Source organism: Wyeomyia smithii, chromosome 1 (genome assembly GCF_029784165.1).
Source record: "Wyeomyia smithii strain HCP4-BCI-WySm-NY-G18 chromosome 1, ASM2978416v1, whole genome shotgun sequence".
NCBI lineage: Eukaryota > Metazoa > Arthropoda > Insecta > Diptera > Culicidae > Wyeomyia > Wyeomyia smithii.
In genome coordinates, this window is record NC_073694.1 from 115,697,749 (window position 1) to 115,711,276 (window position 13,528).

The 13,528-nt window shown below is 42.3% G+C and overlaps 1 long non-coding RNA gene across 1 annotated transcript; it reads left to right on the forward strand.

Annotated features, from left to right (window-relative positions):
• Nucleotides 1-5,475: 5,475 nt before the first annotated feature.
• Nucleotides 5,476-9,559, forward strand: LOC129727000 (uncharacterized). The gene is made up of 2 exons (XR_008728459.1): nt 5,476-9,286; nt 9,352-9,559. It is a non-coding gene; the product is annotated as an uncharacterized LOC129727000 (long non-coding RNA).
• Nucleotides 9,560-13,528: the final 3,969 nt, after the last annotated feature.

Sequence of the window (13,528 nt, forward strand, 5' to 3'; positions counted from 1 at the left end):
GCCTAGGTCGTGGCGAGATTCAGGCACTGGGCCGCTGAATTCTCGCAAAAGCCACACTGGCCGGAAGCAGCTCCGACGGAGCGAGTAGTGCCGCTCTCACCACCCAAATGCACTATACCGCCCATTGGGACTGATGCCAGTAATGTTTCCAATTACGGCAACTGGTCGCATCACTATAGGATACGAGTCGGATTTCGTTTTCGTACCATGATTTTGGGCTGGCACCTGCGCCGAGCTCCCTTAGTAATGTCGTGTGATAACGGCTTGAAACGGCGAGATTACAACCGGTGCAGGGGTCTCCGTCCCGTAAAACCTGGCAGGCCTTCCAGTACGTTCCGAGTCCATTGCCTGGTGGGAACCAGGCAGGAGTAGGATCAGATGTCTTTTCCTGACTTGCGCCGGTCGGGGGTGTCATAGTTGCCCATAAGGCGCTATGGCAGCCGCCCCTAGCCATGGCCTCACTGCTCCGGCATAGACTACCTTGGGACCATTTAGGCGACTACTCCATTATGGATAAGGATAGCGGCTGGTAGGGGGACCCAATAAACAAGAATGCAGAAAAACAAAACTCTGGAGATGGGGGCAGATGGGTTGGAAAACCCATTTGCGCGAGGTGGCATCCAGCGGTCTCCGCCTAGAAAAGTGGAGACGGATGCAGTGAAGGTCACCTGCGAAGACGGTAAAGGCAGTACGCCTACCGGATCTACGCAAGACATCGCGGTGGCTGGTCCACAGCTATTAAAGGCGGTCGGAAGACAGCGGGACACGCTACCGAGGGTAGTGGCCCTGTCTGAGCAGCTCGATGCTATAATCGAGTTTGCGAAAAGTCGCAGCAATACAACGAAGTACTTGAAGCAGGCCCTCTACATGCTTCGGTCCTCCGTCGATGCTGCGAAAAAGGAGCACGCCGAGCTCGAAATGAAAGCTGCGGCTGCGGAGAAAGAGGAGACGAAGGTGACCGAGCTGGCGACGAAGTCGGTCCAAACGGACGCTAGCACGTTTGCGGCGGTTTGCGCGGCAGGGCCAGCTGCCAAACGAACGCGACAGTCCCCGGGAGAGACGGCCCCCGGGGGCACCAAGAAGCGTTTAATCGCAAACAGCCCTCAGACCGGTGTAGGAGTGGCGCAAGCAACGCCCACGGTGGCAGCCAAGGAGCAGAAGGCTCCCGGTAACCCGTGGGTAACGGTTCCGGGAAGGAGTAGGAACCAAAAAGTGGTGGCCAAAAAACCGCATCCGGTTACAAATCCTGCGACGAAGAAAGTTAAAAATAAGGGCGACGCACTCATCCTTAAGACAGAAGAGTCAAAGTACTCGGAAGTCCTTAAGGCAATGAGAGGCGATGCGAAGCTCAAAGATCTGGGGGCAGATGTGCGTAGCATCCGCCGATCCCGCAAGGGAGAAATGATCGTTGAGCTCCGCAAAGAAGCCAGAAACAAGGGCCCAGCCTATCGGGCATTGGCCCAAGAGGCGCTTGGAGATAGAGTGCAGGTTCGGGCACTCACGTCGCAGGTAACCCTACAACTTAAATACCTGGACGAAGTCACCGAGGCATGCGAAGTCGTGGATGCCCTCAAGGAGCAGTGCGAAGTGGTTGTGGCACCAGAGGCAGTTCGACTGCGCAAAGGCCCAGTAGGAACCCAGACCGCCACTGTCAGGCTTTCGTCAGTAGACGCAAACCAGGCGCTAAAGGTAGCGAGGCTCAAAGTGGGCTGGTCAATGTGCCCACTCAGCATCTACCAGCCGCCGGAGGTCTGCTTTCGATGCTTCGAGCAAGGACACAAGTCCTTTAGCTGCAAGGGGCCTGACAGGAGCTCCCTATGCAGGCGGTGTGGTGCTGCAGGCCACAAAAGCAAAGACTGCGGAGAGCCCCCGAAGTGCTTGGCGTGCGCCGGGAAGCGTGACGCAAAGCACATAATGGGAGGCCCGAGGTGCACGGCCGGTAAGCCGACTAGCAAGCCACGGGCGTGAGAGTGACACAGCTAAATTTGAACCACTGCTTCGCGGCTCAGCAACTGCTATACCAAGCAGTCACTGAGTCGTTGTCGGACATCGCCATAATCTCGGACCCCTACCGAATTCCTTCCGGAAACGGTAACTGGATTTCGGACGGGTCCGGTATGGCGGCAATATGGACGACGAGCAGGTTCCCGGTTCAAGAGATAGTGTCAACTTCAAACGAAGGATACGCGGTTGCCAAGGTGAACGGAGTGTACTACTGCAGCTGCTATGCTCCGCCTCGTTGGTCTACCGAGCAGTTCGCAAGGATGATCGACCGAGCCACCGGGGAGCTGATCGGTCTATCACCGTTGGTAGTGGCGGGCGACTTCAACGCATGGGCAACTGAGTGGGGAAGTCGACGCACAAACCAGAGAGGCCGGATCTTGTTGGAGGCTTTGGCGAAGCTCAACATAGATCTGGCCAACGTCGGCTTGAAGAGCACCTTCAGTAGAAACGGCGCGGAGTCGATCATCGATGTGACATTCTGTAGTCCAGGATTGATCACGAACTGGAGGGTAGACGATGGCTACACTCATAGCGACCATCTGGCGGTCTGTTATAGCGTAGACTGTAAAACGAGACCGCATGTGGCGAGTAGAATTAACACTCCAGCTCCTCGCGGGTGGAGGATATCACACTTCAACGAAGAGGTATTTGCGGAAGCAATTAGACTAGAACACGAGGCAAGCAGAATTCGTAACCCGAGCGCTGATCAACTTGTTGCCATACTTTCGCGGGCGTGCGACGCCACTATGCCTAGGAACCGCCAGCCTAGGCATGGAAGGCCACCAGTCTACTGGTGGACCGACGCGATAGCGGACCTCCGCAGAGCGTGTCTTCAAGCGAGAAGAAGGATTCAACGTGCGCGAACCGACGAAGAAAGGGAAGATCGTCGAGGGGAATTCAGTTCCGCAAGAGCGGCGCTTAAGAGAGCAATAAAAGCTAGTAAACGTGCGTGCTTCGAAAGACTGTGCGCTAGTGCCAACACTAACCCGTGGGGTAACGCCTATAGGATGGTGATGGCCAAGACTAAGGGTGCGATGGCGCCCGCAGAAAAATCACCAGCGATGCTTGAGCGGATCATAGAGGGACTCTTTCCACGCCACGAGCCAAATCCTTGGCCTCCGGCTGGCGAGTCACTTCACCGACGTTCCAGTATCTCAAACTCAGACCAGAGGTGGTCGGCCAACCTGCCGAACACCCAATATATGAGTGACGGCGTTAGCCGTGCCGAGGCAGAGGAGGCGGAAACGGTTACGAATGAGGAACTCATCGCGATCGCCAACTCCCTGAAGGTGAGCAAGGCACCGGGATTGGATGGGATTCCGAATCTGGCTGTGAAGAAGGCCATCAAAGAGGCCCCCAGACTATTTCGGGAAGTCATGCAGAAGTGCCTGGATGACTGTACATTCCCAGACAGATGGAAGCGACAGAAGCTGGTCTTATTGCCGAAGACAGGGAAACCACCTGGTGACCCGTCGGCATACAGACCGATATGTCTGCTCGATACGGCGGGTAAGGTGCTCGAGAAGGTTATTCTCAATAGACTGGTTAGGTACACCGAATGTGCAAACGGTCTGTCGAGTAACCAGTTCGGCTTCCGAAAAGGCAAGTCTACGGTGGATGCTATTCTGTCCGTCACCAAAACAGCAGAGGTAGCACTCCAGCGTAAAAGATGGGGCATTCGCTATTGCGCAATCGTCACGTTGGACGTGAAAAATGCGTTCAATAGTGTTAGCTGGGATTCCATAGCCCACTCGCTTCGGAAACTAGACATTCCGGTGTCTTTGTACAGGATTCTGGAAAATTATTTCCAGAATCGTGTGCTAGTTTACAGCACAGACGAGGGTCAAAAATGTGTCCCAATTACCGCAGGGGTTCCACAAGGTTCCATCCTGGGCCCGGTACTGTGGAATATCATGTACGATGAAGTGCTGAAACTAAAGCTCCCCCAAGGGGTTGTGATCGTTGGATTTGCGGACGACATCACACTTGAGGTCTACGGCGAGTCGATCGAGGAGGTTGAGTTGACGGCTTCGCACTCTATAAGCGTCGTCGAGGACTGGATGCGCTCCAAAAAACTGGAGCTGGCGCATCATAAGACGGAGATTTCAGTTGTCAATAACCGCAAGTCGAAGCAACAGGCGTTGATCAGTGTCGGGAATTGCACCATCGCCTCTAAGCGCTCCCTGAAGCTGCTGGGGGTGATGATCGATGACAAGCTCGCCTTCGGGAGCCATGTCGAATATGCCTGCAAGAAGGCTTCAATGGCTATTGCAGCATTATCTCGCATGATGTCCAATAGCTCAGCAGTGTACGGCAGCAAGCGGAAACTTCTAGCTAGCGTGACTTCGTCCATACTGAGATATGGCGGGCCAGTGTGGTCCAAAGCACTAGGTACTAGTAAACATCGGAGTAAGTTGGAAAGTACCTACAGGCTCATGTGCCTGAGGGTTGCGAGCGCGTATCGAACTGTGTCATACGACGCAATCTGCGTCCTGTCCGGCATGTTGCCTATCAGCATAGCCATTAAGGAGGACGTAGAATGCTTCGATCAACGTGACACAAGGGGCATACGAGGTACCAGAAGATCATTCTCGATGATCAGATGGCAGCAGGAGTGGTCCAATTCCGCGAAGGGTAGATGGACGCATCGACTTATTCCGGATGTATCCGGATGGGTCGGGAGGCGCCATGGAGAAGTGAACTTCCATCTGACACAGATTCTGTCAGGCCATGGTTGCTTTAGGCAGTATCTACACAGATTCGGGCATGCGGGGTCCCCCATGTGTCCCGAGTGCGCGGATGCGGAAGAAACTGCTGAGCATGTCTTCTTCGTGTGCCCTCGTTTTGTGCATGCGCGGAGCGACATGATGGTAGTGAGCGGGCCAGACACCACTCCGGACAACCTAGTTCGGAGGATGTGTAAAGACCCAAACATTTGGAGGGCGGTTTGTACAGCCGCCTCTCAAATAGTTTTAGAATTGCAAAACAGGCGACAGGTTGACCACCGACACGCCAGTGTTAGCTAACGGCCAGTCTCCAGGTTAGTTAGCTAAGTTAGCAAAAAGACCTAAAGAACCAAGAGGGTGCACAGAGCACAAAAGCCGCTCCCCGAAGCAATACCTAGCGGTGGTCCCGGGGAGTATTATGGGCTGGAGACTGAAGGGGTTTTAGTGGGTCCGGTCACTGATTCAAACCAACCCCACACTCCCTGAGGTTGGTCACCTCAGGGGTTTGGATGCAAATTTCCCCTTCACCTGAAACAAAAAAAAAAAAAAAAAAAAAAAAAAAAAATATATATATATATATATATATATATATATATATATATATATATATATATATATATATATATATATATATATATATATATATATATATATATATATATATATATATATATATATATATATATATATATATATATATATGTGTGTGTGTGTGTGTAAATCGGTTAAGAAGAAAAATAGTACTTGCATAGCAAAAGACACAATCATGGGTCACTTTTGGCCTTTAAGATCATTTTGTTTATAAAACCATCAAAATCCATCACAAAAGATATTTTATTGTTGTAAAAGCTTGATAATAAGTTATTTTATTGGGTCGTGATCCATTTTCATGCAAAAGTAATAAAAATAGCCAAAATATGGACTGACCCACCATTGTGCACCGCAAAACGTAACATCACTACAATTATGGGTTACTTCACTTATTGCACCGAGCAGAATAAATGTTTTTAGTAACATTTTCAACATTAAATCATTTCAATCGTATGAAAAGGGTTACAATTGAGTTATAAAAAACACCACTGCCAATAAAAATTGCTCAGTTTCGTGATCGTAGTGTCGTCTTCGGCAAAGTTGTAGATAATATTTTTTTTCCGAAGAAAATACCCTGGAAAAAAAATTTTTCTTTCAAAAAATAGTTAGCAGAAAAACAGAAACTAATTAGACTGCTCTATTGGTGATTCGAACAATTTTTAAAGCTAAAACGTTGTCTTTGATTGGCATAGTGTCTTCTGCACAGTTGCAGATAACAATTTGGTCCTTCCAAATATAATAATTAAAAAAAATCCAAAACATTTTAATTTGTTTTTTATTTCTCCACGATTGAACCAATTTCAGAGTTTAGGTATTTAATTGTATTTTTATAAAAAAAATCGGTATTAAAAAAATGAGTTTTTTAAATATTTTTTTTTTGTTTTTCTCTTCCTTTTTTTCAAACAAAAAATATTATAGTTATATTTTCGGAAAGACAATATTTGCCAAAGACATCATACCTATCAAAAAACCTTTTAAGCGGCTCTAAAAATATTTGTAATTACCAATACCTTTCCAAAATAGCATTTTTAAATAGCTCCCCTAAAATGAGACGTGCTTCAGGAAGTTAAACCAATAGCACAAAATTACATCTTTTGCCCATAGAAACAACTATGCAAATTTTCAGCCAAATTAAAAAGGGTCGAATCAATTGGGGACCCGTTCTTGTGGAATTGCTCTTTACAAAAAAATACAGTCACCTATCAGGGAAAGTTAAGTAGGCGTTCATCATTTTTACAATAATAAATTAATCTATACTAAAAGGGGTTACTCTCATGTTAAGGAGAAAAAATCGAAATATATTTTTTATTTCTCTTTTTTAAAAGGATACGGAATTTCAAAAAATTGCAATTAAAAATATTTGATGTTTTAGACTAGATTATTTTTCCTTTAAACATCAGAATGGTCTGAGCAGTAAAAAAAGCAAAGCCTTGGTGCTACATTCCGATTCGGAACTCGACCTTCTGTTTATTATACACAGACTTCGCAGCCAACTGTTTCGTGTACGGGATAATTGCGGGGCTAGCGTTACGATCCTACTGACACTAACAGTCTCACCCGAGTCGAGACTCGAACCTACGACGACTGGTTGTTAGGCCAGCATCGTACCTCGAGACCATCTGGGAGGTGTCTGGAGCAGTAGAACCGATTTAATGTTAATGATGCAAAATCCTTCGTTCAGGTATAGCGTACAGGATTTTTCGTGTTTCTGACAAGTAGTTCTTTCTGTATCATGCTCATTGCGAGGAATGTCGAAAAAATTATATTTTGGTACATGAACTCCAGTGAGTCCAGTTATTAATATTTTCTTTTGAAAAAGAAAGGTAAGATCTCATTATTTAAAAGAACTCATTAACTTTTCAACTCTAAAGAAAGAAAAAATACTTTTGATCGCGAGCACACAAGTATATATAAACTCTTAAGAACTTTAAATTCAAATCCTTGTTTAGGCGTTTCTATTGAAAACAACAAAAAGTGCATCAGTTCTAGAACATAGCCGAGGCGCAAAGCAGATGAATAAATGCAGGGTTTTTAAACCTGATTCGAACCAGTTTCAGTTTTTTTCATGATACACTTTGATTGATCTCAGTGTTTCTAGATTTCAATGGATTTACTTCTGATGACAGAGAAAGAATGATCCTGGTTCGAATCACGCTGAAGTTGGTTCACTGATCAAATCGAGCAAACAATTTTTTACTCTTGTAAAAATGCAATATTCTATCAATGACTCAACAAAATACTGCATAGCATACTAATTGAATAATAAGTTTAATAAAAATAAATTCTTTATCGAAAATATTTAGGCTATTTGACTGAAATATAAAAAATGCGTACCACGAGCATCGGTAGTTCGAAGTGGGAAGCTGCATAGCCGCAAGGCTACAAAGTCCGCTTTGTTAAGCGGATGCTTTATATTAATTACGAGCAGGATCTGTATGTGGCCGCAGCCAACAGGAAGCTGAGACCTATATCTGGTGTGCTTCAAGCTTCCCAATGCCGATCTTAAGTGAAACGAACCAGCACAAGGGCACCCGACAAAAAAAATAACATAAAAAAACTTAAAAGTTTATAATTGTACATAGTTTATGTTTTTCATTGTGAATACATCAATTTTACTTTAAATATCATTGTTCAGAACAATAAAAACACTGTGTTTGTCATTTTCATTCATTGTTATGCATCTTAACAGCAATTTTTTAGGCATTTTTCATAAATTTAGAAGTCACTGACAATGTCTTCCATAGTAAAATCAGCGTTGTTAAACTCGCTCGCAAAAAGCATGCGATACTCCAAGTGGCGTTCTCGCCGCTACCGAAATCTCACACTAGAGATACTCCTGTCGTACTGTTTCTCATTCTCTTTTCCTTTTTTCATTTCACACTACCGAGCGTTGATGCTTGCGAGTTTTCTCATAGGCCGACACGCACTCTCGCTCGCGTACTTTCCCACTCGCGTGTACCTCCCTTTCTCGCGAGCACAACCGTCAAGACGCATTATGACGATACGGAGTGACAAGGTACGACAAAGCGGAGTGGCGATTACAGATTACGGAGATTACAGATTTTCTGGAAATAGTACAGAACTATACAGATTTTTTTTTTGATTTTCGTGGATCGCGAAACAAACTTTTCGATATAGTTGAAAATCGAAAAAGAACTCAAATGCTATTGAGCGTATTGGAGGTTTCATTATATTTATATGTTACGCATAAACGTGTGCATAATTGTGTTTTTTATTTTAAGGGATATGTCCAGTACATATGCAGATATTTATACAGATTGAAATACCACCAAGGTGATTTTCTGAGATTCGAAATACAGTTGAAATTGTGGCATCACTGCGAGTAGGTGGTCGAATATCATACACGTTCAAGCATGCGATTCTATATAGATTTATCACCCCACTTTCGCTCGTCGGTGCACGATGCAAAACTGCTTGGCATCAGTTTAGCGATGGACAAGCCGCATGCGTGAGTCGGTGAACGAAGCATTTTCGTTTTCGGGCACATTTTTTCAAGCACTCCAAGTCAAGTACTCTTATTCGAGTACTCGCGTATTTGGCGTGAGTAAAAAAGCAAAAGAGAATTCGCGAGCGGCTGTATGCTGGCTGCTGCTCTGGCAAATGCATGGATAATAAAGAGTTTCTCGAAAGTGTGTGTGCGAACGACTGGAGAAGCGTAGCACACATCTCAGTCTCGAGCAGAAAGGAGTGGATATGTTTTGCTTCTCGCTCGTTTAGCAACGCTGAGTAAAATTATTGTCGATGGTAGACAAAAGACGTTGAGACTACTGCAGCTGCTGGGACTATTGCGACTGTTGCTGGAACTGGTACCGACGATGAATTGTTGCCTCTAAGCAGCTCCGTGGAAACTCTTGGAACAACATTACAGCATGGTTCAACAATCAACTGGAAAGTTCAGAAAGCTCCAAAGGGATTGGTAGATTTGCCGCTGCGGGAATGCCAAGGTAAAAATTTAATGTTCCCGTTATGAGAACAGTTGCTTATGTTTTTACTTTATTTTACTTCTTAGATACGAACGATTCAGCGATTGCGACATCGATCGGGCAAACAAGCCAACACAATTGAAAAGCTGCGTACATACACATGTCTTGTGGTTAACAGGAAATGATTCCAATAAATAAACAAAAAGAATAAATCTTAATTTAATTCAATTTAATCTGTTTACGGTATTTTAGATGTGAAAATGATCAAAATAAACAAAAAGAGTAAAAACTCAATTTATTGTGAACTTTTGTTTAATGATGACAATACCCTTTCCGACAAGTCTAGCGTAGTAGTAAAGTTTATTTATTTTGCTCGTTTGGTTCAGCGTTTACCGGTTCGTTTGGTTGTTCTTGCTTCAGACTCTGCGCCACTCTATCTATCCACTCTTGTCATACCTGTCCACTTCTGGGTTGTATATATAAAGTTATATGCGAATTAAGCGCTATTCCCACTGCTTCCGGGCAGTGTCCAAGCCGTGGTGCAAATGCAATAAAAAAACGAAAATATTTCACTGCCACATAGAGTAATCGTTCCATTATTCATCTCAGCACCTAGGTGCACCTATATTAATCTTATTTCTCTCATTTGTTCAATTTCCCGTCAAATTTCTGCAAATTTTGAAAGTAAATCTATTTGCTTCTCGATTTTGTCAAGTGGTTGAAAGTTTCACGTTGAAAATATGGTAAAATTTGACGATAAATTGATCAGAAAGGCGTGATGAGATTAATATAAGAGCGATTACCCTAGTAAAAACTTCGCAAGTTGCTGCCGTGCACTCTCCGGGAAGCAAAAAATATCGTCGGCAACGATATTTTTCATTCGCACGGCGACAACATGACACTGTCCCGGACATTACACGACGGTTTGGTGTGAACAAGATCGAAATAGCGCTGTATTAAAAATTAGAGGCACGTCATCACTTCGGCTGTCGCACCTGGATATGCGAATGACCTACACAAGTCTAATTATTCATGAACTCAAACACCTGCGACGTTGTAATATTGATACACACTTTTTATTAAATATAATAATTGATTCGATATTATTTACTAGTTGAACCCTTCCGGCGATGCTCGGGATAGATTTGAAATTAACCGTTATGTGCTCGACAAAAAACACCCTTAAATGCCCGACGGGTACCCGGGTATCCATAAATTGAAACTCTTGTAACTTTCACAATTTTCATCTGATTTCAATAGTTTTAGTACTCAAAGATTCAGCAACTCTACCATCTCCATTGGAATCAGTGTCAGCGGTGCTCCGAAAAGAAATTCTCATTCTCGGAAATTCGTTTTTTTTTCGGTAATATGTTTTGAAACTGAGGATTTTTATGAATATTTGATAATATTATTGGAATAATTACAATTGATGCCTCACGTTCCGGATATACCCATCTTGGCTGGCATTCTTTGGCCATTTTTTAATCTTTTACAGAAACCGGAGGTCGCCATTTTGATACTCTAAATGGCCGCTGAGGTCGTTTTCATGTCTCCGGACATCATTTCGATTCCGAAAGTACTCATATAGTGTGATGTGACATTGTGTTATCCAATTGTTTTGTATGTCCACTAGAAGCCCCGGTGGAATCTGTTCCGTAAGGGCCATTTCGAAGGCATATCACTATAACACCATAAAAATGGCCTATGGAAGTAGTTTTATAAACTTCGGACCAATAGTTGTAAGATTCTGCTCGAAAATTCATGAAATTCTTCAGTTTTGCAACATATCTCCGAAAACCCAGATTTTCGGCAACGAGAAAATTCTTTCGAGGCACCGCTGAATCTGATTTCAATGCAGAGAAGTAACTGAATCTTTTGATGCTAAAAGTGTCGAAATCGGAAGATAATTGTCAATGTTACAAGAATTACAATCTATGGGTACGCGGGTACCCCGTTAGGCATATTGTTATTACATAAAAATTAATGTTATCAAAAGTTCCCTTTTAATGAGCTTTGATTGCAGTGAACTATGAAATTCCGTTTTATGAAACTTTAAAAGGTACCCGGGTACTCCGTCAAGCACATAACGGTTATACGAATCATTTTTTTTTTATATTTCTCTGCCGCACTTCACTTCAGAAATATTACGTTTCACCTCTGATACTCCAATCGTCATTTTAAATACAAAATCTATTGGGCTGTTGTGAATAATTTCTGGCCTCTGGGCATCATCCTGTTTCTGAAAACACTAAGATTGGATGGTATTTGACTACCTTGGGCTGTTCGCCAAGAACCGGAAATTACCATCACAAAATTAAATATGGCAGCTGGAGTTGATATAAGATGACCATTTAGGGTTGTTTTTTTTTTTATTTTTAAGTTTAGGTCTAACAATCTGCAAGATCAATCACGATTGTTACAATGTTTGTAGTTACGTATTTGATGAAAATAGCTTCGTGTCTGAGATTGGCGGCACACATATATTTGTCATATATTATACCGTTCCAGCAGAAAATTAAAAAAAATGTTTTGCGTGCGACATTAGATTTTTTTACCTTATGCACAATGCGCATAATGTCGCATCTAGTGCACCGTTTAGCGTAAAAAACCGCATAAGTTCGAAACGCGGAAAAATAAGATCGGTGCTTAGAATATGGATATTCAAAAACATCACTTCGCGTGCACATTTGAATCAACGATTTAATGTGATTAAAATTTATCAATTTTGGGGCTACTAACTTTCATGATTTTACATGTCTTCGTAATTTTATGAATAATATCTCATTTTTATTTATCAGATTGAGTTATTTGCAATATGTTTCCATATTTTCTTCATTTGTCACATATATCCTCAAATTTCATTGCTAAGCATTACCGAACATTTTAATGTAAGAAATCACTTTATGTCATTGCTTTGAAATTCGAGTTAGAGGCGAGTCACACAATAAATATCATCATTATGAATGTTTTATGTAGTGAATAATATCTCAATTTTTAGTTATCAGGTACCTGTTGTTTCTCCTCAAATGTCTCTTCTAAACATCATCAAACATTTTTTTTGAAAAAAAAACATATCATCGCTTTTAATTTTGATTTAGATGAAGTTTGAGCATTAAAAGTCATTATTCACAAAACTGCTTGAAATATGCGTGAAACATATTTCTCCTCAAATATTTTTCCGAACATTTTAATGTAGAAAAAAAAGAACTACGATTTAAAGAAAAAATGGAGCATAAAAAGACATGATTTTGCATTATAAACTCAGTTTTTAGTAAAAAAAAACCATAACTTTCCCACACATGTCTATCCGAAACAATAACAAACATTTTATTATAGAAAAAAAAAACACAAATCATCGCTTCAGACTTTGATTTAGAGGTAAATCAAGCATGAAAAGTCACGGTTTTTCATGTTTTTCGAAGTCTTGTGAATTATATCTTTAGTAATCAAATACCTATAATTTCTCCTCGAATGCCTCGTCTGAATATCAACCACATGCCATCGCTTTGAATTTCGAATTATATGGTGAACGTTGAAGGTTGAACGAAAAAAAGTCAGATTTTATTCATGTTTAATGTTATGTGAATGATATCACAATTTTTATCATTTAGATGAAGAAAAAAAATCACAATTTTTACTATCACAAAACCGTAACTGTTTCACAAATATATTGCCTCGACCTCTACCAATATTTCCTTGCGATTAAACATACATGCCACTGCTTACTTTCTTGATAAGGACGATTTAAAATCATGGTGCTTATTGTGTACCTTAGAAACGGCGGGAATAGTATCAATAAGCTCGGCGTTACGAAATTTCATTTTTATATAGTAGATAAAAATAATTAATCATGCGCCATCCTATAAATGAAGTGCTCTAATCCAATACTGCGTTATCAAAATAATCGAAACAAAGCAACCTGCACATCGTCGTTGTTGCGTCGCACCCCAGTAGGTATAATTCGCACAGCCCCGCTGCCACGTTTTACATTATGTGAATGATATCACAATTTTTATTATTAAGAAACCCTAAATGTTTCACAAATATATTGTTCCGAACTCTTCAAATATTTTATTGCAATAAAACGCACATGTCACCGCTTATTTTCTTGATTTAAAATGATGGTGCTTATTGTGCACCTCGGTAACGGCGGGAATAATATCAATAAAATCTGCGTTACGTAAATCCATTTTTATATAGTGGATAAAAATAATTAATCATGCACCATCCTATAAATGAAGCGCTCTAATCCAATATTGCGCT